At 33.6% G+C, this 27,559-nt stretch overlaps 1 pseudogene; it reads right to left on the bottom strand.

Annotated features, from left to right (window-relative positions):
• Positions 1-21,728: 21,728 nt before the first annotated feature.
• Positions 21,729-22,583, bottom strand: LOC101955766 (dnaJ homolog subfamily C member 8 pseudogene; annotated as a pseudogene).
• Between the last annotated feature and the right edge of the window lie 4,976 nt (positions 22,584-27,559).

Genomic DNA, 27,559 nt, shown 5'->3' with positions numbered 1-27,559 from the left:
CTATCTACCAAAATATGTGGGTATATGTGGGTATATGTAGCCTAACTACCAAAATAACCTTTTTAGAAAATATATTATCACACTCTGCTTTCTTATATTATAGAACTCATGATGGTGTTTAGGAGTCATCTGCTAAGTCTTACGTCTCCTGCTTCTTTTTTTCTCTTTTATGTGTTTATTTTATAATGTTCTCATTGAATATTAAGTAAATTCCTTTAAGAGGAGAGGAAGATAGATAAAAACTAATTTGATAATTTCTTTGTTTTATTCAAAAATTCTTATAAAGACACCTTTATATGCCAGACACTCTTCTGGACATCAAGAGGGCAGAATGCAAGAGGACAAACTTCCTGCCCTTAGAGAATTTATATTCTAAATTAGGATAGAAAACAGTATGTCCTATAATTAATGACAAAAGATGCAACAGTAAAGTGCAGCAAGTTGTAGATAATGTCAATGCTGTCATGAGATGTAGGGTAATGTACTGAGGGAGCATTTAATTTTAAAAGCACTTTGTGCCTTGTAATGTTAAAAAGCAAAGGTATTTTAAGAAGTATAGGAATACATTGAGATCCTTGCCTATTTATGGAGCACTTATTATATTAGTTATATGTCCCATTACCAAATATGAGTATTTCTCTTCTTCAAATTAACCAATAAGCTCACTTCTATTCTACTGATTAGTTTTGCCTTTCCTTTTAAACTTGATATAAATGAAATCATATAATATCTGCATATTGGCATCTGATTATTTTTTAACAACACATTTGATAAACATTTAAGATAGGAATACATTATACTTCATTATTTCTAATTGTTACATAATAGTTCATTGTAGAATGTACTAAAGATTATGTACCAAATCTAAAGTTGACAGCCTTTGGTTATTTCAACATTTTCACACATATACGGTAGTGCTTAAATATTCTTTTTTTTTCTTTTTTATGGTGTTCTGATTTTGATACATATGAAAGGTAACTTATTTTGCATATTTTCATTTATTCAAAAGAACATCAATAAAATGAAGGAAAATTTAATCAAAACTAAAACAAAATTGTATAATCAAGGGATTGCACAGTGAGATATTACTTTGACATCAGAAATAAATTATAATAAGTGGTCATATAATACTAAAGGCAATAATTTAGTAGGAAATAAACATTTAGTAGGAATAAATATTTAATAACAGTAATGAATTGGCTCTTTTATTGTTCATTTATACCTTTAAAAATAAGGAGTGAATACATACATTAAAAAAAAAAACTTGTAAATCATTATTTTCTTGCTAATTATGTTACATTAGAAACTGTGTTAAAAAACCCAAAGGCCAGAAATGTAGCTTAAATACTAAAAAAATGTTTTGTTTTGTTTTGTTTTTTTCCCCAAATATGACTCTGTCACCAGCAGCCAATCCAGGAAAACTGCCTTGATCCCTGCTGGCCAGATTCAACTGTCTGCCCACATAAGAATCAATGTTAAAAGAAGAAACAAATCTTATGCAGTTTCGTCAATCTGGATAGAAAGCAGCTAGATTGACACATCTCCCCTTACAACATATAGAAACCAAACTCAGTTGATGTACATATGCAGATTTACCTACTCAGAGAACAGTACTCTTTTACATGAATTTCGTTGTGTTTTCTCATTTGATTCAGCGTTAAAACAGAAGTATTCTGACTTGTGTAAACATATTTTAATATACAAATATTTGTGATTAATTTGTAGTCTGATTCAACTTTGTTAAAACAAAACAGAGTTCACAGTTTTAATCCTTTCATATCACTTGTTATTAAATTTATAATTCAATGTGTGCCTAAATTTATTAAATGTTCTGTGTGTGAAGATACTATGTAATGTATTGGGTGAAATCTCCTATAGATGTTCTTTATTTTAATTTTTACAATTTTTTGAACTCTTCATCCTTATTGATTTTGTTTTTTGCTTGTTCACATACTATGAGACATGTATTAAAATCTCAAATTTTGATAGCGATTTTGTTTATTACTTCATTGAATTATCTCATTTTTTCATTTTGAAAAATTTGCAGCCATGACTTTAGGGAGTATACAAATATAGATTTTTTTTTTATATATGATCCCAAAGGTTTAATCCTAGCTTCCTTATGAATTTTTCTATCCCCACAAACAATTTTTAGTATAAAACTCTAATTAATTTTACTATAATTTAATATAAGTATGCCAGCTTTCTTTTTGTTCCTGTCTATAGGATACATTTTTTTTCCTATCATTTCACTTTTCTCACTTGACTACTGTTAAACATTTTTGTTTGATTTTTATTTTAAGCCAATTTACTCAGATGGATTTAGGGTTGGTGTTAGTTGTATTTACCTTACAAAGAACCCACCATTCTGGTTGAAAATGTGGTTTTATAAGTTTTTTTCATGTATCACCAGTCATTCTATTTCAGGAATTGTTTCTCTCCATTTTTTTAGTTGCTAGGACTGGTTATATACACCTTTCACCATAGTACACTCTTTTAGAATTAGGATTTTCAGGAAAATTGCTTATATAGACTTTTTAAAATATTGTCAAATTTTATTTTTATTTCATAGAGTTAATTTGCATTGTGTATCTTATAACCTCACTTCAGAATTCTTTTTTTAAAAAAAATTTATTTGTTCTAATTAATTACACATGACAGTAGAATGCATTTCGACACACCATAAATAAATGAAGTATAACTTCTCATTCTTCTGGTTGTATGTGATGTAGAATTACACTGGATAAGTATCATATGTGCATATAGAAAATAATGTCCAATGCCTTCTCCTACGATTCCTAAATCTCATACCCTGTCCTTTCCCTCCATTCCCTGCTGTCCCTTCTCTAGCCTTTATTGTGAATTAGCATCTGCATATCAGAGAAAACATTTGGCCTTTGATTCTTTGGGATTGGCTTATTTTGCTTAGCATTATATTCTCCAATTTTATCCACTTACCAGCAAATGCCCAAGATTTCATTCTTTTTGAAGGCTGAGTAATATTCCATTGTGTATATGTACCACATTTTCTTTATCCATTCTTCAGCTTAAGGACATGTAAGTTGGTTCCACAGTTTATCTATTGTAAATTGACAAGCTAAAAATATTGATGTGATTGCATCACTGTAGTACGCTGACTTTAAGTCCTTTGAGTATAAACCAAGGAATGAAATAACTGGATGGTTCCATTCCAAGTTTTCTGAGAAATCTCCACACTGCTTTCTAGAGTGATTGCACCAATTTGCAGTCCCACCAGTCTTCACATCCTCACCAGAATTTATTGTTACTTATGTTCCTAATAATTGCCATTCGGACTGAAGTAAGATGGAATCTCACAGTAGTTTTAATTTGCATTCTCTACTTGTTAGAAATGTTGAACATTTTTCACATATTTGTTGATCCTTTGTATTTTTGTTTTTGAAGTGTCTGCTTCTTAGCCCAATTTATTGATTGAGTTATTTGTTTTTTGGTGTTAAGTTTTTGAGTTCCTTATATATCCTGGATATTAATGCTCTATCTGATGTGGGTGTGATACAGATTTTTCTCCCATTCTGTAGCCTCTCTGTGCACATTATTGATTGTCTCCTTTGCTGAGAAGATATTTTTTTTTTACTCCCTCCCATTTATTGATTCTTTGGTTTTACTTCTTGTGTTTCAAGAGTCTTGTTGAGGAATTCAGTTCCTAAGCTGACATGATGGAGATTTGGATATAGTTTTTCTTCTTTTAGGTTCATGGTCTTGTTCTAGTGCCTAAGTCCCTGATCTACTTTGAACTGAATTTTGTGCAGGGTGAGAGATAGAGGTTTAATTTCATTTTGCTACATGTGGATATCCAGTTTTCCCAGCATCATTTGTTGAAGAGGCTATCTTTTATCCATACATATTTTGGGTGACTTAGTCTAGTTTGAGATAAGTGTATTTATGTGGTCTTATCTCTGTCTTTTCTTTGTACCATTGGCCTATGAGTCTATTTTGGTGCCAATATCATTCCATTTTTGTTACTATGGATCTTATCTTGTTAAGGAAAATAGCTTTGGCTATTCTGGGTCTCTTATTTTTCCAAATGAATTTCATGATTGCTTTTTCTATTTTTGTGAAGAATGTCATTAGGATTTCAATGGAAATTGCATTAAATCTGTATAACACTTTTGGTAGTATGGCCATTTTGACAATGTTAATTCTGCCTATCCAGGAGAATGGGAGATCTTTTCATCTTCGAAGGTCTTCTTCAATTTTTTTTCTTTAGTGTTCTATAGTTTTCATTGTAGACGTCTTTCACTGATTTTGTTGGATTGTTTTCCACATATTATTTTGTTTGTTTTGTTCTGTTTTAAGGCATTTGTGAATGGGATATCTTTCCTAATTTCTATTTCAGTGTATTCATCACTGATGTATAGGAATGCATTTGAATTGTGGATGTTAATTTTATATTCTGCGACTTTGCTGAATTTATTTGTTAGTTTTAGAAGTTTTCTGGTGGAATGTTTTGGGTCTTCTCAATAGAATAATGTTTTTTGGCAACTAGTGATAGTTCAAGTTCTTCTTTTCCTATTCATATCCCTTTAACTTCTTTCATCTTTCTAATTGCTCTGGCTAGTGTCTTATGTTGAATACAAGTGGTAAAAGAGGGCATCCTTATCTTGGTGAGTTCTTGGGGGAATGCTTTCAACTGTTATCCATTTATTAGTGATGTTGGCCTTTGGGTTAGCATATATAGCTTTGACAATGTGGAGGTATGTTCCTTCTATCCCTAGTTTTCCTAGTGTTTTGAACATGAAGGGGTGCTGTATTTTGTCAAATGCTTTTTCTGAATCTATTGAAATGATCATATAATTCTTGTCTTTATGTCTATTGATATGATGAATTATATCTATTGATTTCTGTATGCTGAACCAACCTTGCATCCCTGGAATGAACCACACTTGATCGTGGGGCACTATCTTGTACTCTGCTGTTATTTGTTTTTTTTCTGGTACTAGGGATGGAACTCAGAGGTGCTTTACCAGTGAAGCTGTATCCCCAATTCTTGTTATATCTTCTTTTGAGATAGGGTCTTATTAAGTTGCTGAGGGTCTTGCTAACTTTCTGCAGCTGGCCTTGAACTTGAATTCCTCCTGCCTCAGCCTTCCAAGTCACTGGAATTACAGACATGCAGTACTGAACCTGGCATGATGCTAGTTTCTTAAGTGCTGTGAACATGTTAAAGGAGGCAGAACCTCATAGAGCACAATGGTTCATTTTGCTTTTCGGACGTGGTGGGACATTCTAGAGCTGTCCTCAAGTGTAATCCCAGTTTGTTCTAGTGGAGAATAGTGTTGAAGATCAAAGTCTTCATGTGTGGGCCATCAGAGAGTTGGGGATGGACACATACTGATGGCCCACTTCCCAGTGTGACAGGATATTTGCTAGCTAAAGCCCTTGAAACTTTGTTGAGACTCAACCTAGTCTGGGGGTGAGGGGGGCTATTGGGCAAAGTGGATGGATGGAGAGAGAAAGGAGAAAGTGGAATAAGAGAGATGAGAAGGCAGTCAGTGCTCAAGAGAGGATTTAACCTTTGAGCTTGACCTTTACTGCTTTTTGTACGGAAGGCTTTCAGCCCAGATTTTCCTGGGCCATGTGATTTTTGATCAGGAAAATATGACTGCGCATTCCTGCTGCCATTGCTCTCCTGGATAGTGAAATTCAGTGAAGGCACATGTTTAGGAAAAAAATGAGAGGTGGGAAAGTGAAGTGAGAGTGTGGTGCTGAAATTGTCTTTGGAGCAGTTGTGAAGCAGCACAAGGAAGAGCTTATAAGGCATCTGGAAGGACGTGGTGGGAGGACAGGTGTGGCCAATGGAGACAGAGCAAGGATGCTGCACAGGGAGGCACAAGGGGATGAGGAGCCCTGAGAAGGCAGGAGAGGTGGGTGCAGAGTCAGCAGTGTCTGGGGAGAGCTGCTCTCAAATATGTTGGGGGAGGACACACTTCCTAGAAGTCCAGGAAGGCAGGAGACCCTGATTCACACTTGGGTTTCCCTGGCCTTGGAGTCTTCCTCCAGGCCTGGGTTAAGCCCTGTCTTAGATGACCAACTTAGTGAGGGTCACTGGCAGATGGCCTTGCCCAGTCCTGCTGCTTCAGAGCTCCTCTTCCCATTTCCATCTCCATTCAGAGCCAATTCTTTCAGGGGGACAATCCCTTTAACCAGAGCTGTGCCAGGAACTGTTACATCGCCCTCTTTGCACCCCTGGGACCCAAGTGAGTTGGTAAGCCAAAGTCTCAAATGACAAACCCTAGGGCTGGTGGGGTGGGGTGAAGCTGAGACTCCTTCTTGGTCCCTAACCCCATCTGCTAGACCCTGACACTCACAAGTTCCTTTCCTTTGGGGTTTCTCCAGGGCACTCTGAGAATCTCTGGGAACTTTACTATTCTTGACTTTCTAGGTTCTTGACCCAGGAAATGAGGTAGAGGGGAACTGCAGCCTGGTGGTGCTTTCAGATGAGAACCCTGCACTCTGTGGTTTCCAAGATGTGGGGTGAGTGTGGTTAAGGAGTCTATGCCAAGGTAGGTTTTGACTCCCTGCATTTGGGCTGTCATGCCCCAGGTAAATGTTGGAAGCTGTGTGGCTCCAGAAGGACGAGGGAATGAGTGGGAGCCCATGGAGGCCCTTTTCTCACCAAGATACTTCCTAGCAAGCCATCCCACAGACCTTCCTAGGACCAACTTTCAAACTATGGATTTTGACTCAGATGGGCAGGGCCCCCCAGGGAGTGGCAAGGATGATGATATCTGAGAGGTGTGGAGTAGTGGGTGTGCATTGGGAGAGGGGTGTCTGTGGGTTGCACATGTATGGGGGGGAAGCCCCTCAGGTGGGGCTGGCCCTGAAGCCAAAGCTGTTTTGTAGCTTAAGAGCAGGATTATACACCTGGACGGTACAGGTAGAGGTACAGGTCACTGGGCTTCAGAGCACACCCAGGTGTTTCTGGATAGATAAAAGAAAAAGAGTGCCCTACTAACTAGCTGGTTGGCCTTGGGCCAGCCCCTTATCTTCCTGGGCCTCAGTTTCCTCAGCTGTTAATGAAGACTGAGACTAGTTCAGTAGTTTATAATGTTTTAAAAGAGATCCTTTTTTATTGAAAATTTTTACTTTAATTCCCATGTGAAACATATGGAGTGACCCTCAGTGCTCCTCAAGGGCCCTTGCAGTAACTTTTGATGCTAGCCTTCTCCTTTGTCCTGCCTTCAGGGGCCCAGGGAATTGACTATGAGCTGCAGGGTGGAGTACCCCCATATACTGACTCCTTTTTTTATCTTTCCATCCACCCAGTGCTGCATCAGGAGGCCCCATCCACCCAATGACACCATAATATTCATGCAATGCCAAGATGTGAGCCCCACATGGATGCTCCTTGGGCCTGAGTCCTCATTTACTCCCCTCTTGGGAGTTCCATGACCCTCATGACTGTTTAATCCTCATAATTTTTTTTGCTGTTTTTTTTATGGCTGCCCTGTCTGTCTGTTCTACATTCAGAGAAGCTTGTTTCCTGGGGATGTAGGGAGGTGCTGAGGGGCTAGGACCAATGTCTCCTGGAAGGGAAGAGTATTGCTCTCTGGAGACCCAAGCTCAGGAAGCAATACTGTCTGGCTCTTTGACCTTGGGCAAGATACTTAGCATTTCTCTCATCCTTAAAATGTAGCAACAGTACTAATCATAGAAACTGACCTGGCTGGCTTCCTGGCAAGACCTGGAGATGAAAGAAAAAAAAAAAAACAACCAGCTGGGACAATACCAAGCTCACAAACTATTCCACAAAATAGAAATGGAACCTATTTATTAATAGTTCTAAGTGTATGTGTGCACTTGTGTGTATTCTTTAGGATTGTGTGTGTGTGTGTGTGTGTGTGTGTGTGTGTGTGTGTGTGTGTGTGAGGGAGAGAGAGAGAGAGAGAGAGAGACAGAGACAGAGACAGAGACAGAGACAGAGACAGAGACAGAGATTGTGTGTGGTACTGGAGATGAAATCAAACCCAGGGCCTTGTGCATGATAGGCAAGTATTCTGCCACTGAGCTACATCCATATTTATTTTCAAACATGGTCTTACTAAATTGACTAGGCTGGCCTACAACCCAAGGTGATACAAGATTTCGCTGTGATAAATGTCTTAGTGTTTTCTATTTGCAAGATCTTGCCATCTTGCAATAGATAATTTTTCTTCTTTATTTCTCAAGTGGATATTTACAAAGATTTTTTCTTGCCTAATTTCTGTGGCTCTAACTGGTAATAAATTTGATGTTAGATTTTTCATGAATGTTCTTTATTAGGTTGAGGAAGTTTTTCTTTATCTTTGTTTTGTGCGTGTGTTTGTGTGTGTGTGTGTGTCTTTTTTTTAATTATGAAAAGGTATTAGATTATATCAAATGCTTTCTCTGCATCAAATGATCATGTTGATTTTTTTCCTTCACTATTAACATGGTATACTACATAATTCATATTATTCCAAATTTCAGTGTTCAATAATTAATAGCATGACTGAGCAGATTCAAGACATGAAGTTACTATGTTCAAGAAACTGGGGGAAAATCATTTTATAAACTAACTACATAATATGTGATAAGAATGTACATTATAATATAAAAACTTTCTTTACATAGTAGTTAGCTGCAAGAAACCCTTCTTAGTTTAGGAAAATGGTGTTCCAAATTTCAGTGTAAACCATTAGCAACATTCAGCTCTTTTGTGTGGCAATATCTTATTTCTGTTTTTAAACTCTCAACTCAAACCTGAATTATAAGCTGTAGAGTGTATTTCTCCAATTACAAATGTGATTACCAACGTTGTCAATTTTTGCACTGATCTGATGAGATGTAGTCTGACATGTATCTTGTATTCATTGCAGGAGCATGTGCCCACCAGCTGGATCCTGAATGATGTTGGAGTCAACCTTGGCCATCTCCCCACTCCAAGTTTGGTAGTAATGTTTCAGACTATCATCTACACAACAATGTTTTACAAGGAGACAGGGATAGGAGACTGGGACTTAACCCAGGGCTTAAAGATTCATTCCCAGGCCTTTTATTGCTTTTTTAATTTATTTTTTAAATTTTTTATTTGTTATATATGATAGCAGAATGAGTTACAATTCATATTATGCATATAGAGCACAACTTATTATATCTCTGGTTGTACACAAAGTAGATTCACACCATTCATATGTTCATACATGTACTTAGGGTAATAATGTCTATCTCATTACACCGTCTTTTCTCTTCCCATGGCCCCTCCCTTCTTCTTCCTCCCCTTTGTCCTATCTAGAGTTCATCTAACCTTCCCAAGCTCACTTCAAGCTCCATTATGAATCAGCATCTTTATATCAGAGAAAATATTCAGCATTTGGTTTTTTGAGATTGGCTAAATTACTTAGCATTATATTCTACAACTCCATCCATTTACCTGCAAATGCCATGATTTTATTCTTTTATTGCTGAGTAATATTTCATTGTGTATATATATATACCACATTTTCTTTATCCATTCATCTACTGAATGGCCTCTGTGTTCATTCCACAGTTTAGCTATTATGAATTGTGTTGCCCTAAACATTGATGTGGCTGTGTCCCTGTAGTATGCTGTTTTTAAGTCCTTTGGGTATAGACCGAGGAAGGAGATAGCAGGGTCAAAAGGTGGTTTCATTCCCAGTTTTCCAAGGATTCATCATACTGTTTTCTGTATTGGCTGCATCAATCTGCAGTCTCACCAGCAATGTATGAGTGTGTCTTTTTCTCCACATTCTTGCCAACACTTATTGTTGTTTGTATTCTTTCTGACTGGACTGAAATAAAATCTTAGAGTAGTTTTGATTTGCATTTCTCTAATTGCTAGAGATGTTGAACATTTTTTAATATATTTATTGATTCTGAGAAGTGTCTCTTCAGTTCCTTGGCCCATTTATTGGATGGGCTATTTGTTTTTTGTTGTAGTTGTTGTTGTTAAGATTTTGGAGTTCTTCAAATATCCTAGACATTAATGCTCTGTCTGATGTGTGTGTGGTAAAAATTTGCTCCCAAAATGTAGGCTCCCTATTCACCTCACTGATTGTTTCTTTTGCTGAGAAGAAGCTTTTTAGTTTGAATCTATCCCATTTATTGATTATTGGTTTTAATTCTTGCACTATCAGACTCTTATTAAAGAAGTTGAGGCCTAATCTGACATGATGGAAATTTGGGCCTATTTTTTTCTTTTAATAGGTTCAGTATCTCTGGTTTTATTCCTAGGTCCTTGACTATGGAGTTGAGTTTTGTGCATGGTGAGAGATAGGGGTGTAATTTTATTTTGTTGCATATGGATTTTTAGTTTTCCCAGCACCATTTGTTGAAGAGGCTATCTTTTCTCCAATATATGTTTTTGACGCCTTTGTCTAATATAAGATAACTGTAGTTGTATGGGTTTTTCTCTGTGTCTTCTATTCTGTACCATTGGTCTACAAGTATATTTTGGTGCCGATACTATGCTGTTTTTGTTACTATTGCTCTGTAGTATAGTTTAAGATCTGTTAGAGTGATGCCAACTGCTTCACTCTTCTTGCTAAGGCTTGCTTTAGCTATTCTGGTCTTTTATTTTTCCAGAAGAATTTCATGACTGTTTTTTTTTATTATTTCTATGAGAAATGTCATTGGGACTTTGATTGGAATTGCATTAAATCTGTATAGTGCTTTTGGGAGTATAGTCATTTTGACAATATTAATTCTGCCTATCCTCAAGAAAGGTAGATCTTTCCTTTTTCTAAGGTCTTCTTTAATTTCTTTCTTTAGCATTCTGTAGTTTTCACTGTAGAGGCCTTTCACCTCTTTTGATAAGTTGATTCCCAAGGATTTTTTTTTTTTTTGAGGCTATTGTAAATGTCTCCTCCCCCTTTCAGAGGATTTGTCACTGATATACAGAAATGCCTTTGATGTATGGGTGTTGATTTTATATCCTGCAACTTGGCTGAATTAATTTACTAGTTATAGCAGTTTTCTGGAGGAACTTTTTGGGTCTTCTAGGTATAGAATCATATTGTTGGAAAATATTGGTAATTTGAGTTCTTCTTTTCCTATCTGCCTCCCTTTAATTTCTTTTATCTTTCTAATTGCTCTGGTCAGTGTTTCAAGAAGTATGTTAAATAGAAGTGGTGAAAGAGGGCATGCCTCTCTTGTTTCAATTTTTACAGGGAATGCTTTCAATTTTTCTCCATTTAGAATGATGTTGGCCCGGGCTTAGCATAGATAGTTTTTATGATGTTAGATATATTTCTGTTATCCCTAGTTTTTCTTGTGTTTTGAACACAAAGGGGTGCTGTATTTTGTCAAATGCTTTTTCTTCATCTATTGAGATGATCATATGAGTCTCATATTTAAGTCTATTGATGTGATGAATTTTATTTTTTGATCTCCTAATGTTGAACCAACCTTGAATCCCTGGGATGAACCCTACTTGATCGTGGTGCATTATCTTTTTGATATATTTTTGTATTCGATTTACCAGAATTTTATTGAGAATTTTTGCATCTATGTTCATTAGAAATATTGGTCTGGAATTTTCTTTCTTTGATGTGTCATTGCATTTTTTTTTTGGAATCAGGGTGTTATTGGTCTCATAGAATAGGTTTGGAAGTGTTTCCTCTTTTTCTATTTCATGAAGTAATTTGAAGTGTATAGGTATTAATTCTTTGTTAAAGATATTGTGTAACTCAGCTGTCTCTCCATCCATTACTGGGCTCTTCTTGGTTGGTTGGCATCTGATGCTATCTTCTATCTTGTTGCTTACAATTGATCTGTTTAAATTGTGTATATCATCCTGATTCAATTTGGGCAAATCATATGACTCTAGAAATTTGTTGATGCCTTTGATATTTTCTATTATTTTTGGAGTACAGATTTTAAAAATAATTTATAATTCTCATCTGTATTTCTGTAATGTCTGTTGTGATATTTCTTTTTCCATCATTTATGGTAGTCATTTGAGTTTTCTCTCTCCTACTCTTTATTAGCATGACTAAGAGTTTGTCAATTGTATTTTTATTTTTCAAAGAACCAAATTTTTGTTTTGTCAATTTTTTCAATTTTTTTGTTTGTTTTGAAGTCATTGATTTCAGTTAATTTTAATTATTTCTGTCTCTACTGCTTTTGGTGTTGATTTGTTTTTTTATTTTTCTAGGGCTTTGAGATGTAATATCAGGTCATTTATTTGTTGAATTTTTATATCCTTTTAAGGAATGAACTCCATGCAATGAACTCTCCTCTTAGTACTGCCTTCATAGTGTGCCAGAGATTTTGATACATTGTAGCAGTGTTCTCATTTATATCCAAGAATATTATAATCTCCTCCTGGATGTCTTTTGCAACCCATTTTTTGTTCAGTAGCATATTATTTATTCTCTAGCTGTTAAAGTAGCTTTTATTTTTTATTTTATCTTTGATTTTTGATTTTATTCCATTATGATCTAATGGAATGCAGGGTAATATCTCTACTTTTTTATATTTGCTAAGAGTTGCTTTGTAGCATAATATATGATCTATTTTAGAGCACCCCCCCTTTTTTTAACCATTTGTATCTTATTGTATCTTAAGTGTCCCCACAAAAGTTCAGGTGTGTCTTTAGTGTGATACTATTAGGAGATGGTAGAACATTTAGGAGGTGGGGTCTAGTAAGAAATCTTAGGTGATTGGAGGCAGGCCCTAGAAAGGTGGAGTGAAAATCCTGATCTTTCCTATTTCTTTGTTTCCTGTCTATCTATGAGGTGAGCAGCTTCCTCTGCCACATGCTCTAGCTAGATTGTACTTCCTTGCCAGTCCAATGGGTAGATAGAATATGGAACAAAAAACTCCAAAACTTCAAAACTGGGGTTGGGTTTGTGGCACAGTGGTAGAGTGCTTGCCTGGCATGTATGAGGCACTAGGTTTAATCCTTAGCGCAAAAAAAAAAAAAAAAAAAAAAAACAAGAAGAGAAAAAGAAAGGAATAAGGAAGGAAGGGAGGGAGGGAAGAAGAAAGAAAGAAAGAAAGAAAGAAAGAAAGGAAGGAAGGAAGAAAGAAAGAAAGAAAGAAAGAAAGAAAGAAAGAAAGAAAGAAAGAAAGGGATTGTGTCCATCTACAACAACAACAAAAATAAATAAACCTCTGTGGGGCTGTGATTGTGGCTCAGAGGTAGAGCGCTTGCCTAATATGCATGAGGCACTGGGTTCGAACCTCAGCACCAAATAAATATAAAATACACCTATAACTAAAAAATAAATTAAAAAATAAATATATATATTTTTATATACATAAACAAAAAACCCTGAAATCTTTTCTTTTTAAAGTTAATTATCTCAGGTATATTATTCCAGTAATGAAAAGCTGAGTTACACAAAGTGTGAACTTTGGTATTTTATGTATGCATAGGAAGATATTTCTGTATGTTAATCTAAGCAATTTACTTAATTTCTCTTTCTCCTTTTTCAGAAAATACAAAATTTAAGTTGAGTATTTGATCTTTGCTGATGATAGCTCCTGAGAACTGTGATCCTGGCTAATATTCCTATTTAGTTGTTTGATTTATGATGCTTTACAACTAACAATGGCAGGATAAGGACTTAATGAAAAACAGATTATGATAATTGCCTAAATTCAGTGACCATTATATTAGAGGATGGCATGGTTAAATGCAATTCAATATTTTGTTCACTGACCAGTTTAAGAGTATATACATGAATAAAACAGTTTCTCAGTTCCTTTCCTAATCAATTTTGAGTGAGAATATTCTTTTTCAATTTATTTTTTATATATAAATCCAAATTTGTATGAAAAGCATCCATTGGTGAAAATATTTCCATATTAATGAATTAAAATTTATTAGAAATAATATTAAACTAATATACATGAACAAATACTATTTATGTCAAAACTTTTGTGGAGATATTGGGAAGAATTGGGATTCTTGGTATTACCTTAGTTGATCTTTAAACATTTAACTCCTGGTAAAATGAAAGTCACTGTAGTTTATAATCTTTCACTATTACATTCCCCTTGCTGTCTGGATTTAATAGCATTCCCATTTCAATGAGGAGTTATTGCTTAATTATTGCTGTAATAGCCTATTGTTGATCATATGTAAGATGTAGAAATTGACAGGATGTCATTTTAGTTTGCTGGGTGGTTTAGACATAATATTCAGTCAAACTGAGTGACTCCATTGTCATTGATAGTGATATTACCACCATCTGTGATGGGCATATGAACCCATCAATTCTGTGGGAAAATTGTACACAGATTTTGACCATTAATGGGAAGACAATATGTAAAGTTAATTCACCTAGTTGGGAAAAAAATTGTTATGGATAGATGGTTGACAAAATGAGGATGACTTTCCAAAACTGGCTATATTTCAACCATGAAATATTGATATCATTAATATCAATATCAAGGTTTTAAAGGAGTATTTTTATGTGCATATTTACACAAATATACAAATATGAAATATATGTACATACATTTATATTTTATTAAGATTTAACCAAGTTTGTTATATTAAATTTAAACCATGTTTAATTGACCAACTATGTTAATTTAAAACTTCATCCTTTTCTCATATATCCATCTTGAAAATAATATTTTTCTATTTTTTTCTATTGGTAAGTTTATTTTAATACTGATATTCATTCATTGCTTTAAAAGTTTTTATATTTCCATAGTACTTAAAGAAAATTTAATACCACATTATTCTTAGCAGGAAAAGAAAACAGTAAACAAATTAAGAGTATTTTCTTTGGAACACAGATTTGCAGTATTTAACTTAAATATATACTCTGGTATAAACATTACTGAATGTATATGTATATCAGAACATCACACAGTTTTCTACAAATATGTACAATTTTATGGTTTTGTGTATCAGTTAAAATAAGTTTATATAAAATATAGATAAATTGATAAGTTTTGAAGTATGTTTAATTCAGATAACAACTTCAGTGCATTTGAATTTATTATTCACAGGCTACATCAATAACTAGCAGAGGCATGCATTCTTATTTTTCACAACTTGTCCTGTTATCTAATCAGTGTGACACATAACTTGTTAAGAAAGTTATTTTATGCTTTAGATTATTTTGTGAATTTTACTAATTTGCTACTTAACTGAAATTCTAATTTACTAATTTTATAGTTTACTAACTGTGCAGGCAGTGGTATGTCATAAAAATAGAGATGAAAGAAAAATATGTGAAAGAATCTAAGTTCTGTCACATTTTCCATTTTCTTAATATTCTTTGAAATATATTGAGTTTTGACAACATATCGATAATGTGCCAGTTATACTTATCAAATTTTCTATTGAATTTCTAATTATTTAAATATGTCATAACTTATATAATGACATTACTCACATAAATTGCTCTTGTAACCGTTTTTTATATTCATGGCTATTTTAATTAATATAGGTAAGTTACTATTTTTATAACTCAAAAGATAATTTAAGATTTGAAACATTCATTAGTTTTTACACCAAGAGGATTTATTTTTCCTATTTTGCTAATTGTGTTCCATATAATTAAACATTCCTTGTGATTTAGTACCAATAACAAAGTGGCAAAATTGGGAATACTCTATTAATGTAAGCATAGTAGATATGTATTCTATATCTCAAAATATTTTATATGCAGGGCTTGGGCATAACTTGTGAAAGAGTTTGTACTTAGCTTTTAGAAGGCCTTGGGTTCAATTCTCAGCACTTACACAGAAAAAATTATATATTTAACGTTATTTGTGTACAGATAATGTCTAGTCTCACAAGGCAGCCTTCTGACACGTTGCACCTCAAAAGCAGACCATATAGAGAGCAACTATTATTTAAATAGACAACAACTGACAAGGAAAATATATTTGGTAACACTGCAGGTTCTCCTGGAAACAAAAAGTGCATATTTTGTAACCAGATTTTTCAACATTTGAAAAATTTAACATCAAAAAATGTTCAACATTTATTCCGGTTAAAACTTGAGTAAAGATTATCTTAGATTCATTTTCTTGAATTACCCATACTCTGATAATGCCTAGATTATTCTCAAAGATAGATGATAGGTGACTTGTTCTCAGGAAATCTGAGATCATAAATTATAATTTAATGCAATGTTTAATTAGGAGGAAAAGTTATAGAAAAAATAGCATTGGGGGAATTAAAATTGAGTTCTATTTACATTATGTATATTGTGCCTACATAAACTCCATTTTAACAAGTAGCATTCTTTACATTTATTTATGTATTAATAACCAAGCTTGATTTATTTTCAGGTTAAATGTGAAATACACATATGTACATGTATGTGTGGATACATACACATGTAATTATGTGTGTATATGTGTAGATGTGTATATCCTGTTATGCATATTGACATAAACATTTGCTATATTTCTAAAAATATTTGGGGATATGATTCTTTTTATAAGAATTTATGCTTCCTTAAATATTTAATATATAAATTATAATTATAAAATAGCAAATATAAGCCTTTTAAGAAACTGAGCCTAAAAAAAAAAAAATAGAAAACGAGTTGAGCACATAAGCTTTCCTCTTGGTACAGATTTCAGTGCTCAAAGTTTTATGCAGTGTTCTGTTCATTACTTTCTAGAAGAATTTTAAATTTCTTTGTTGATTTTGATTTTGTTGTAGGACAATGATTTTTAAAATTCAGCTTGTATCACGATAATCCAAAGAGCTTATTAAAGAACAGGTACTGGGCCCACTCCCAGAGTTATAACACTAAAAACTTAGGTTGAAGCTCAGTAATTTGCATTTCTAATCCCAGTTAATGATACTATGAATGAGACCTCACTTGGAGAACCACCACCAGTGATTGGTCTACTAATGTTTTCCTTAAGTTTCACATTTTAAAAAAAAAAAAATAGTTTCTCAGTGAATGGAATTTTGATCAGTAAATGGAGCTCACTGTAAGCAATTGGGACACAGGTAAGATGAGGAACACATGTGAGCCCAGGTACCTCCTGGCACTGATTCTTCCCTATAACTGCACTTTCTCTCTTCTTGTTCCTGGCAGAATAGTACAATGTACTTCTGGATGACTTCAGTTAATTGAACGATCAGTAACTATCTTGTTTCACATACAGGCCTGGGATACGTATCTGATGGACCTATGTGAAGTACTATATAAACTTCCAGAACATTCTGATATCTACATGACATTCATACAATTCTCATAGTAAATTGTCTACATACTTGTTGTATTTTTATAAAGATCCATAGTTATTTTATTTATTTGTTAAAATTATGTTCAGTCTTCATATCTTTAGCCTTGGATACTTAAAAAGCATTTTCTAATGTTTTCTTCATTCACATGGCAGGGCAATGCATGCAGCTTGGTAAACATGCAATTTATTTTATTTATATTGAACCATCTGTTTGCTGGACAGTTTGAGGCTTTTTTTTTTTCCCCACTGCTAACACATCTATCTAAAGAATTTTTTTTTTCACAAGCTGCTCTTGAAAGCAATGCCAATTAGTTTAAACTTCACAAAATGAATGACAACCTGATGACTGCCATCACAGAATACATCATTACTTGAAAATTTGGCAGTTATAAAGGAGCTCACAAAGGCAGTAATTAAAATTAGCAGAAAAAGCCAAACTGCTCCAAGTTAGTGTCTTCAACAAAAATATATCCTTATATGTTAATGATGGCTTTCAGTGATATTTTCTACAACTTTTCCACATATAATGTAAATCTTATTCTTTTAATTTCCTATTTCTAATCTTCAGCAATGAATAAAAATGGAGTACAGTGTTAGCATTTCAGGAAGGAATAATGTGAGGCTGTCTTGATATGGAAGAGTTTCTTATTTCTCTTTTATTCCTAAATAATAGAATCATTGTAGCACTGTTAGGAAAGTATTGTTAATAATATGGTTCAAACAAACAGAAGCACAAAGTAGAATCCTGACTGTCTAATGCAAATCAAATAGAATCCATGATATTTTAAGCTCTTATTCAAACTCTATGGACATTAATATTTCTTTTAGGATAAGCTATACAAAAAAAGAACATGAGAAATAAACCTTAGCAAAGAGAGATGAATGTCAAGGGCACAAGCAGTTTTACAAATGCATTGCTTAAAGTTTACTTGAAATTGACAGCTTTTCAATTTTTAAATTACACTGCAACTTTGAAATAGTGCACAATTTCAGTTAGACTGCATAAAATATATCATTTTTCATGTAACTAATGAAATATCCCTAAATACAATGTTCACTGTTGAGCACTGATTAAATATGTGGTATTTCTATTTGGATATTATTAGTTGTTTTTGCCTGGTTTATAACATATTAGCTAACCATTTCTGAAATGTATCTTAAAATTGGGTCAAAATTTTAAACAGAATAATGTTGTTTAGAAACAAAAGTGAAATTGAGTAATGACCAATGGAAAACTAAAGAAAGTTAAGAAAAATGCATTATTATAGAAGAACAGCAAATGACAGGATCAGTGAATTAAAATAGAAAATAAAAAAGCTAGTGAACATAAGAGGCACTTATCCATTTTTCTCTAAATAGCTATCCAGATGTCTGTAAAAAAGATCTTTGCATTTCTTTTTGCAAAGGTAATATAATACATATTAAATTACAATCAAGTAATTGAACAGTATTAATCATGTATGTGTATAGTTCTTATATTGTTATTTATGATATATTACATGCCTACATGAGTCAGTCTATTCTGGATTCACTACACTATTTGTGTGCCAATGACACATTATTTTAATTAGAGTCTTTATGGTATGATGTAATATCTGGAAAGGCTATTGACTTCCTTATATCTTTACCCTTTCAGTGTATGCCCAGCTGTGCTTGCACATTTTTTTTTTCATATGAGCTTTAGTTTCAATTTGACTATCTTCAATTAGAAAAGACCATTGGTAAACCATCATTTTTTGTGTAAAAAGAAATGCGTGTGTGTGCATATGTATATGTAACTACATATGTAAATTATAATATATATATTAAATCCAACAAGGCTTTTGGTTCAAGTTTTCTAACTTCAATTTTCATGAGCTTTCTTACAAATCATAGAGTAAAAATTTTTACTTTAAAATTTTTATATAAATGTTCTAAGGAATGACATAGTTTTTCATAGATAGTATTATTTCATGTGTTGTATAGCCAAAGAAAGAGTGGATATTCAAGGACATTGAGAATAGAATAAAGTTGTCATGCTATTTGTTAAAGACATCATTTAAAAACCTAAAATATCTCAACTTATTTTATTAATATTATAATAAATCAACAATGGTTGACAAGCCTAAAATAAACCACAACCTACATTTTTGCAAAAGATTATTCATTATATTATCTCAAAAATCTTGAGGAAATTTTAAAAATAATAATTTTAATTAGAAGATTATTAAAATATGTTCCTGATTGCCACATTGAAATATGATTGCAAGTTATCATTTCCAAATGTTAGTATATTTTTTACCTGTATGTATTTTTGACTAATATAATATGATTGAAATAAATTGTAACATTTCCAAGTTTTGGTAATTTTTGCCATTTCTGAAATTACTTAGCCATTTGGTACTTTCTGCTCTAACTCAGGAAACAAATGTGAACTGACCCTGCAGGATGTATTGTAAAAGCTCTTGAAACTGACAAATAGAATTGTTTTAAAAATTAATGGGCAGCACATGCCTGCAATCTCAGGAACAGGACCAGGAAGCTGAGTCAGGAGGATCTCAAGTTCAAAGCCAATGTCAACAACTTAGTGAGACCCTAAGCAACTTAGCAAAAATAAAAAATAAAAATAAAAGGGTGGCGATATTAACTCAGTGGTTAAGTGCCCGTAGATTCAATCCCCAAAACAACAACAACAAAATTAATTAATAAATAATAATATTAATTATAACAAATAATTAAGGAAGTAACTCTAGTCATGAAAGTTTATACTGAGACTCACAGAAAGTGTAATAACAATTGTGTATAACACAAACAATATTAATTACTCAGAAAAGCAATTCACAAAATAAAAAATTAATCTTTTGATCTTTAATATAACAAAATGTTCCTATTTGATTTAATCACTGAAACATACAGTGTCAGTTGGATTGCCTTATTCACACACAATTCAGACAAAGATGATCAGGTTATTAATTTAAAATTCAATTTAACTTGTATATTAGTTTCTTTTTCCAGTGAGGTTTGAAACCAGTAGCGCTCTTCTACTATACTACACCCCATATCTCCATCCCCTGTTAAAATTTTATTTTGAGACAAGGCTTTACTTTGTTGCCCAGGCTGTCCTTGAAATTGCCATCTTCCAGCCTCAGACTTCCAAGTAGCTAAGATTACAGGCATGTGCCATCACCCCTGGCTGTGAATTAGAACATTTAAATTTAATGTGAGAAATCACATGCTACATTGGAAAAATACTACTAAATACAATTAAGTTGCACAATTTTCTCCAGTGATTGATATCACCTGGTGTTGAAATGAAGCCAAATATTCTGATTAAACTATTATATATAAAATTTATAATTGTTCCATAGACTTATATTTGTGAAATTTCTCTTATGAACTTAATTTCCCTTTGTTTATTCGGCTTAAACTCCTATTCTTAATTTATTGGAAGAATCTAGGCAACTAGAGCAATTTGTTTTAGTACAAAGTGCTCATTCTCCAGAAATGAGATCCATGAACTTTAAATTTTTCTAGCAAGAGACACAATCTAAGATCAAGGAAACAAAAGGTATAATTTTCCTAACAGGCGAAGAAAAAGATGATTGCAAAAACGGAGTTTATAACTTACATTTAAAGTAACTGCAAATTCTCTTATTTATGTCTGCCTTCCAGATACGCATTTTCTACTGGCTGAGTATATTGAATTATAATTTCACTGATCAGTTGTCTGGTTACTTCAATATGAGTTAAATAAAAGAGGTTATATTCTCCTGAAATGTTGACTCAAATATCATCATTTGCAATAGGCATAGCCTGATAGTTTTTGCAATTTTAGCACATAGCACATACATATATTCTCATAAACCTTCAATGAGTTTAATTTTATTTTTTTCATAGCTCTCATTACATTCTAAGATGGTATATAATTTAGCTATTTATCACATTTGTATTTTGGGGGTGGTGGGTATAAAGATTTATTATACATAAAGAATATTACAACTAACAAATGCAGACAGGCTAGGACACAATGGTACTGGAAGGAAGCTCTTTGGAACAGGTTTGAAAGGGGCTCAGCACTTCATGCCACAGTGATTGGTCAGTCAGACAGAAGGGCACATGTGAAATACAGAGGACTTCAGGGCATCCAATGACTGCTCTGTATGCCCACACTGCCTTCCTTTTCTGATTTGGGGCTTCAAAAGATGGCACACCCAGAAACAAGTGAAGCAAAGGGGCTTCCTAATGCAGCCCAGTCTTGTCTCTGAAGTCACGGCAACACCACTGTAAGCAATATGTTTTCATTAGATGATTTCCACAAACTATGCATGGAGTTTCTAACCTTCACAATTCAGTGAAGTACAAAGCATTAAGTTACAGGCTGTGGGAAAGAAGACAGCACTAATGGAGGCACCTCTCAATCCTGGTTGTTCTAAGGGTAATGGGTCGGGGGAGTCTTTTTTAAACAGAGCCTCTCATTTCAATTTACAAAAGAATTATTCTGATTGATATTCAATTGTATTAAAAACAAAATAGACTAAAAAGCAAAAACTATTCTATGTTGGGGTACAGGTGGGGGGAAAAGAATGAGTCTTTAGAGCAGGAAGGAGAGAGCTGGGGGGAGCTTCTGTAGCTGTGACCCAGGGAGGGTCACTCAGCTGTTCCATTTTTACTTTCAGTGGTCTCAGGAAGATCCGATTTTCTTCTCTTTCTTCCCCTTTATATTTGCTTGGAAGTTTTGCCAGCTGTCCACCCAACCATCTCGACTTTTCCTCAAAGTTTTTCTGCCACTCCCTTTCTCATTTGGCTTTTTCTTGAGCCTCAATCGCCTCTTCCCTTGGTCGTTTCCTTTCATGCATTTCTTTGACGTCTCTCTCTTTTCTTTTAACTTCCAGCTCAGCAAAGAGTTTCATGGTCTGTTTATAAACTGCTTGTTTGAACAGCTCAGGATCATCTTCCTCTACATTTCCAGGTTTTCCTTCCTTCTTTAATTGCTTTTTTTCCCCCCCGCTCTTTCACAGTATATCCCACATATTCTTTTCCTGCCTGAGTTAACTCCAGGGTCCTCTTCTTTTGTTCCTGATCCAGGAATAACTTGTATGCTTTGTCCACAGCACCTTTTGTGCTCTATCAGCCTCACCTTGATTTTTGCTAGGATGCACTAATATGGACAACTGCCAAAGCCTCTTTTTTATGTTTTCATCTGTTACTTCCAGGTCTATCTGAAGAACCTCAAATGGGTTCAAGTTGAAATAAGAGGAACTGGGGTGGGTCAATCTTTCAATCTGATTTTTGGATATCAGAACTGAATCTCTCTTCACTATTTGTTTCACCTCACTGTAAAAGCTCATAAATGCTTCTTCTGTGTTACTTCCACCCTCTGAAGGCTCGCTCTCTCCTGAAGCCTCCATTTCCCTGGCCCAGCCACCACATGACCCTCATATTTGTAGTTTTTAATCTGTTTCATTTCTCAGAAATATAAATGGATGAAGGCAATCTTATTATTTTTTTCCTCTGCTTCATTAAAAGGTGCATTCCAAAATTTATAGCAGACTCTGGCATCAATAAATATTAGTGTGTAAATGAACACCTTACTACAAGGGATCCTAAAAGGGGGTGATATAGTTTTTATAGTCTATTATGTATGGATTTAAGCAAGTTTGTTCAACTTTAACGATTTTAGATCATTTCCATGGTGACAGATGTTAGGAGAACAAAGAAGCTAAATATATTACATAATCTTTGAATCTAAGTGTGGGTTGGATATTTTCCACAGTGGATGATTAGTGGACGATTAGCACATCAGAACTGGCATTTAAACCCTAAGAGATAGCAACCAAGACAGGGTATAAAATAGATTTTAGGAAAGAACTAAAAGTGGAGAGAGAATTTAGATAGAGGAAAAAGATAGAAATATCAGATTCATAAAATGTCAAAACAAATTTCTAGAAGGAAAGCACTTCATTTAGTTTGATCCCATTTCAGCAAGTTGAAATAAATGAGTTCAGAAAGATATGATATGGTTTGGTAATTTGTATGAAATTCAGAGTGAAGATTAAAAGTATATCTATAATTCCAAAAAGGAAATTCTTAATAAATGAAAAGGATAATATCATTTAAGATGGATACATGAGCTATTTAAGATAACTATTTTAGGGGCTGGGGTTGTGGCTCAGTGGTAGAGCGCTCTCCTAGCACATGTGAGGCACTGAGTTCAAACCTCAGCACCACATAAAAATGAAATGAAGATTTTGTGTCCACCTACAACTAAAAAATAAATATTTAAAATAAAATATAACTATTTTAAGGAAATGATGAGAAAATTTATGTCCTGACATTTCTGCCTTAGATTTAGCCTTACAGATTAGGGAAACAGCTCAGCTGGTAGAGTGCTTACCTTGCATGTACAAGGCTGTGGATTCAATCCCCAGCACCACAAAAAAGGGGAAAAAAAAAGATTCAGCCTCACTAGAGGGATTTCCATTATCAAAATATGCCACATTCTGTGAGTCTCTGTTACTTTGCTTGTTGTCACTTCTCTGGGTCAAATATTTATTCTTCACAGTTCTGCCTACTGCTCATCTTTTATCTCTTGGCTCAAATGTCACCTGTACTTAAAGGCTCTTCTGAGCACCCTACCTAAGGCATTACTACCCAAACTCCTTGAAGACACTACCTATGTCAGTTTTATGTTTCATTTACTTCATAAATAATGAAGCTATCTTGTTAGACAAACATATTTTTAAATATATTTTCAAAAATTTATTTATTTTCTGTCTCCTCAAATTACTTTACATAAAAATGCAAGTTCCACTACAGTTAAAAGGTTATTTTCTTCCTGGTACCATAACAATATCTGGAACATAGTTGGCATTCAATTCATTTTTCTTGAATCAATGAATTATTCTGAGTAGTCCATTAATTCTGATATCAGGAAGAGAAACTTGACAAAATACCTTAGGCATGTTTTATTGCTGTTAATTGTTCATACCAGAATAATAAACTTGTATTTTGCTTTTCAAAATTTTAATTCAAGAACTTAAGTAATGCAGAAGTTTTCCCAATTATTTATATATATTTGACTTTTAACATATTGTTGATAAAAAGCAAAAATAAGAAAAAAATTAATGTTACTAATACCTACATATAAATACTGTAAAAAATTTAATTGTGTTTATTTTAGCAACATATTATAACTAGAGTTTCAGTATAGCAGTCTATAGTAGAGAAGATAAACAAAGCCAAATATTTGAAATAAGAGCATCTTATGAATTGCAAATAAAGACTGTTATGTTGTTAATTTGGATGCCACCAACTGTTTCTTTCCCCTCACTATAAGAAACAGATTTTAGACTTGAACGGTGGGACACACCTGTAAAATCTCTGTGGTTTAGGAGGCCTGTGATTTCAAAGCCAGACTCAATGAAAGTGAGGCCCTAAGCAACTCAGTGAGACCCTGTCTCTAAATACAATACAAAATAGGGGTGGGGATGTGGCTCAGTGGTTGAGTGCCCCTGAATTCAATCCCTGGTATACCCCCCAACACACACAAACAAACAAACAAAAAAAACAGGTTTTACGCAAATTTATACAGACACACACACACACACACGCACACACACTTTTCCTGTTAAAAACTATTCATCCAGACTAGTAGTTCTCTACCAGATGGTTTTGAGCTCCTGGAGGACATTTGGCCATGACTGGGACATTTTTAATGTTAAAACTGAAGGTTGTCTCTGGCCTCTCTTGATAGCAGACAGGAATGCTGCTAAACATTTTACAATGCACAGAATAACCTCTCATAACAAAGAGACTCAATTAGTCAATAGAAGTGAGATTAAGAAATCCATACACAGAGATAGTCTTTAAGTATTTCCATATTTGCTCCTTTATAACTCAGAAATCTGAAAATAAAATTATACCAATTATAAAATGGAGGAAAAAAATTTGATTTTAGTTTTTTAGCAGTTTCATTTGGTTTTATTGTTTAGTAAGACTATAATTTTCTTATAATCATGACAGTTACGTGGTAAAGAATAATTTTCTGAACTTCAGCTTGACATGACTGTTGATGCCATAGCCTACTTTTACATTACTTTGTAGTGCTCTATTTTAACCAGCTTTTTATTTTATTCATTTTCTGAGTTTCACTTATGTGGTACCATAGATTTTCACTTACTTGGTACCATAGGTTTCAGAATTCTCAGGGAGTGTTTCCTCATCTGGTATGAATAGTCACGTAGTTTTAAAGCCAATATACTAGGTGTTCTGCAAATGCCTTTTGATGATTCTTTGCAAGTATTTTTGTCCTGGTAGTCTTGATATTAAATGTTTGTTTCTTAATCAAGGACACTTGTTTGGCCTCTTTCATGTGTACTTTTATTGATTTGTTGTCACCCAAGAGATGACCAGTGGGTTTTGACATGATATTAGTGAGTAAAAATGAGCAAATATATCCTTGGATGGCTCTGCTCACTGCGTTCCTGAGACATAGTCTTGGTGATGAAATGAATATAACATCACATGGAACCAGTCAAATTCATAGTAAGGTATTTCATGAGAACAAATACAAACCCAAAAAACCCCAAAGGAATTATTACTTGCTGCTTTCTCAGCACAATAAATGACTGTAAAATGTAAAATATAAAAGAAATTAAAAGATAGCAACCACAAATCTCCTTGACTAAATGTGTCTGTCGAAAGCAGCAGAAGAAGTCACATGGAGAAGGATTGAGTATCAATAACAAAATTAAAGTACTTAAATTCTATCTGATAAATTACTTTCATTTGAAAATGGAGCCAATAGAATATTATAGAGAAACTGGGATTTTTTTGTGTGCCTTTTATTTTCTTGTTTTTATTGTTGCATTAATCTAAGTTCATCCTATTGCTATTTTACATTAATGAACATCTGGAAATTATACATTAAAATAAAACCAATGTACATTTCCCCAAAGGGTTTTCTTTTAATATTTAAAATCTCACTTAAGTAGAAAAAAGAATGTGGAGAATAAGGAAGAAACACATGAAAAATGAAAATGAAAATTATATATATAGTATTTGTTACCTCTATCTTTTTTAATCAACAAATTTTGAGATTCCTTGTTTATAAATATATGCTTTTCAATTAATTGTCTCTCCTTTCATCTAAGGAAAGAACCAGAAATCACCCTGTCTTTATAATAATTACAAGTAATTAATTGTGATTCTGAAACATAAAAGGTACAAGTGAATTTGAAAAATGAGTGGGTTTGATAAAAAAAAATCCTTAATTCCTCAATATTCACATAGTTACTATAAAAAAATCCAAGACAAAAATTCTTATAAATACTTAGATAATAAATGCATTCAAAATTTACAGCTTTAATATCTATTTTTGTAAGAGTCTTTTTCTTTCAAATAAAAGTCAAAATTTATTCTTCCATTCAAAGAAGTTATAACCAACTAAACAATTTGCTTAGGCATCACTACTGTTAAGGGGAAATTCTATTGTTGCTGAAATTTGTTGAACTGTTCAAACATCATATTTTTTAAACATTGAAAATGTCCAGTACTGGGGCTGGGGATGTGGCTCAAGCGGTGGCGCGCTTGCCTGGCATGCGTGTGGCCCGGGTTCGATCCTCAGCACCACATACCAACAAAGATGTTGTGTCCGCTGAGAACTAAAAAATAAATATTAAAAATTCTCTCTCTCTCACTCTCTCTTTAAAACAAAAAAAAAAGAAAAAAAAAGAAAATGTCCAGTACTTTCAATTTGAACAAAAGCCTGTGTTTGTGTGTATCTTTATAATAATTACAAGTAATTATTATATATTTATAATAATATTATATATTCTTAAAAATATTAAGAATTATACTAATATCATAATAGGAAGATCTTTCATATTGTGACACAGAAAAGTAAGCTGGAACAGTGATGTACACTTCTCCAAATAAATCATTATGTGCAGTATCAAGTTCAATACAAGTAACATCTTTTAGCTAAGAAATTCTAATCAAATCCTTTGAAAATCAAACTCAAACATCAAGTTGGGTGCTGTATTCTACTTATGCACTCTTACTTTATGTGTGTTTGGATATTTTTACTGAATTTTTCATAATCCCTGTTGGGAAAAAAAAAGCTAAAAATATTTTTTTCACTGAGTAAATATATATATTCAATATATAATCATCACTGCTGTTTTGTTTTTATTTTTGTTTTTGTTTTGGGGGTATCAGGGATTGAACTCAGGGGCACTCAGCCACTGAGCCACATCCCCAGCCTTATTTTGTATTTTATTTAGAGATAGGGTCTCACTGAGTTGCCTAGTGCCTGGCTTTTCGCTGAGGCTGGCTTTAAACTCGTGATTTTTTTCCCTCAGCCTCGGGACCTGCTGGAATTACA

The sequence above is a fragment of the Ictidomys tridecemlineatus genome, chromosome 3, assembly GCF_052094955.1.
Source record: "Ictidomys tridecemlineatus isolate mIctTri1 chromosome 3, mIctTri1.hap1, whole genome shotgun sequence".
Taxonomy (NCBI): domain Eukaryota; kingdom Metazoa; phylum Chordata; class Mammalia; order Rodentia; family Sciuridae; genus Ictidomys; species Ictidomys tridecemlineatus.
The sequence above is the reverse complement of the archived record's forward strand: the minus strand, read 5'-3'. Positions and strand labels throughout refer to the sequence as shown.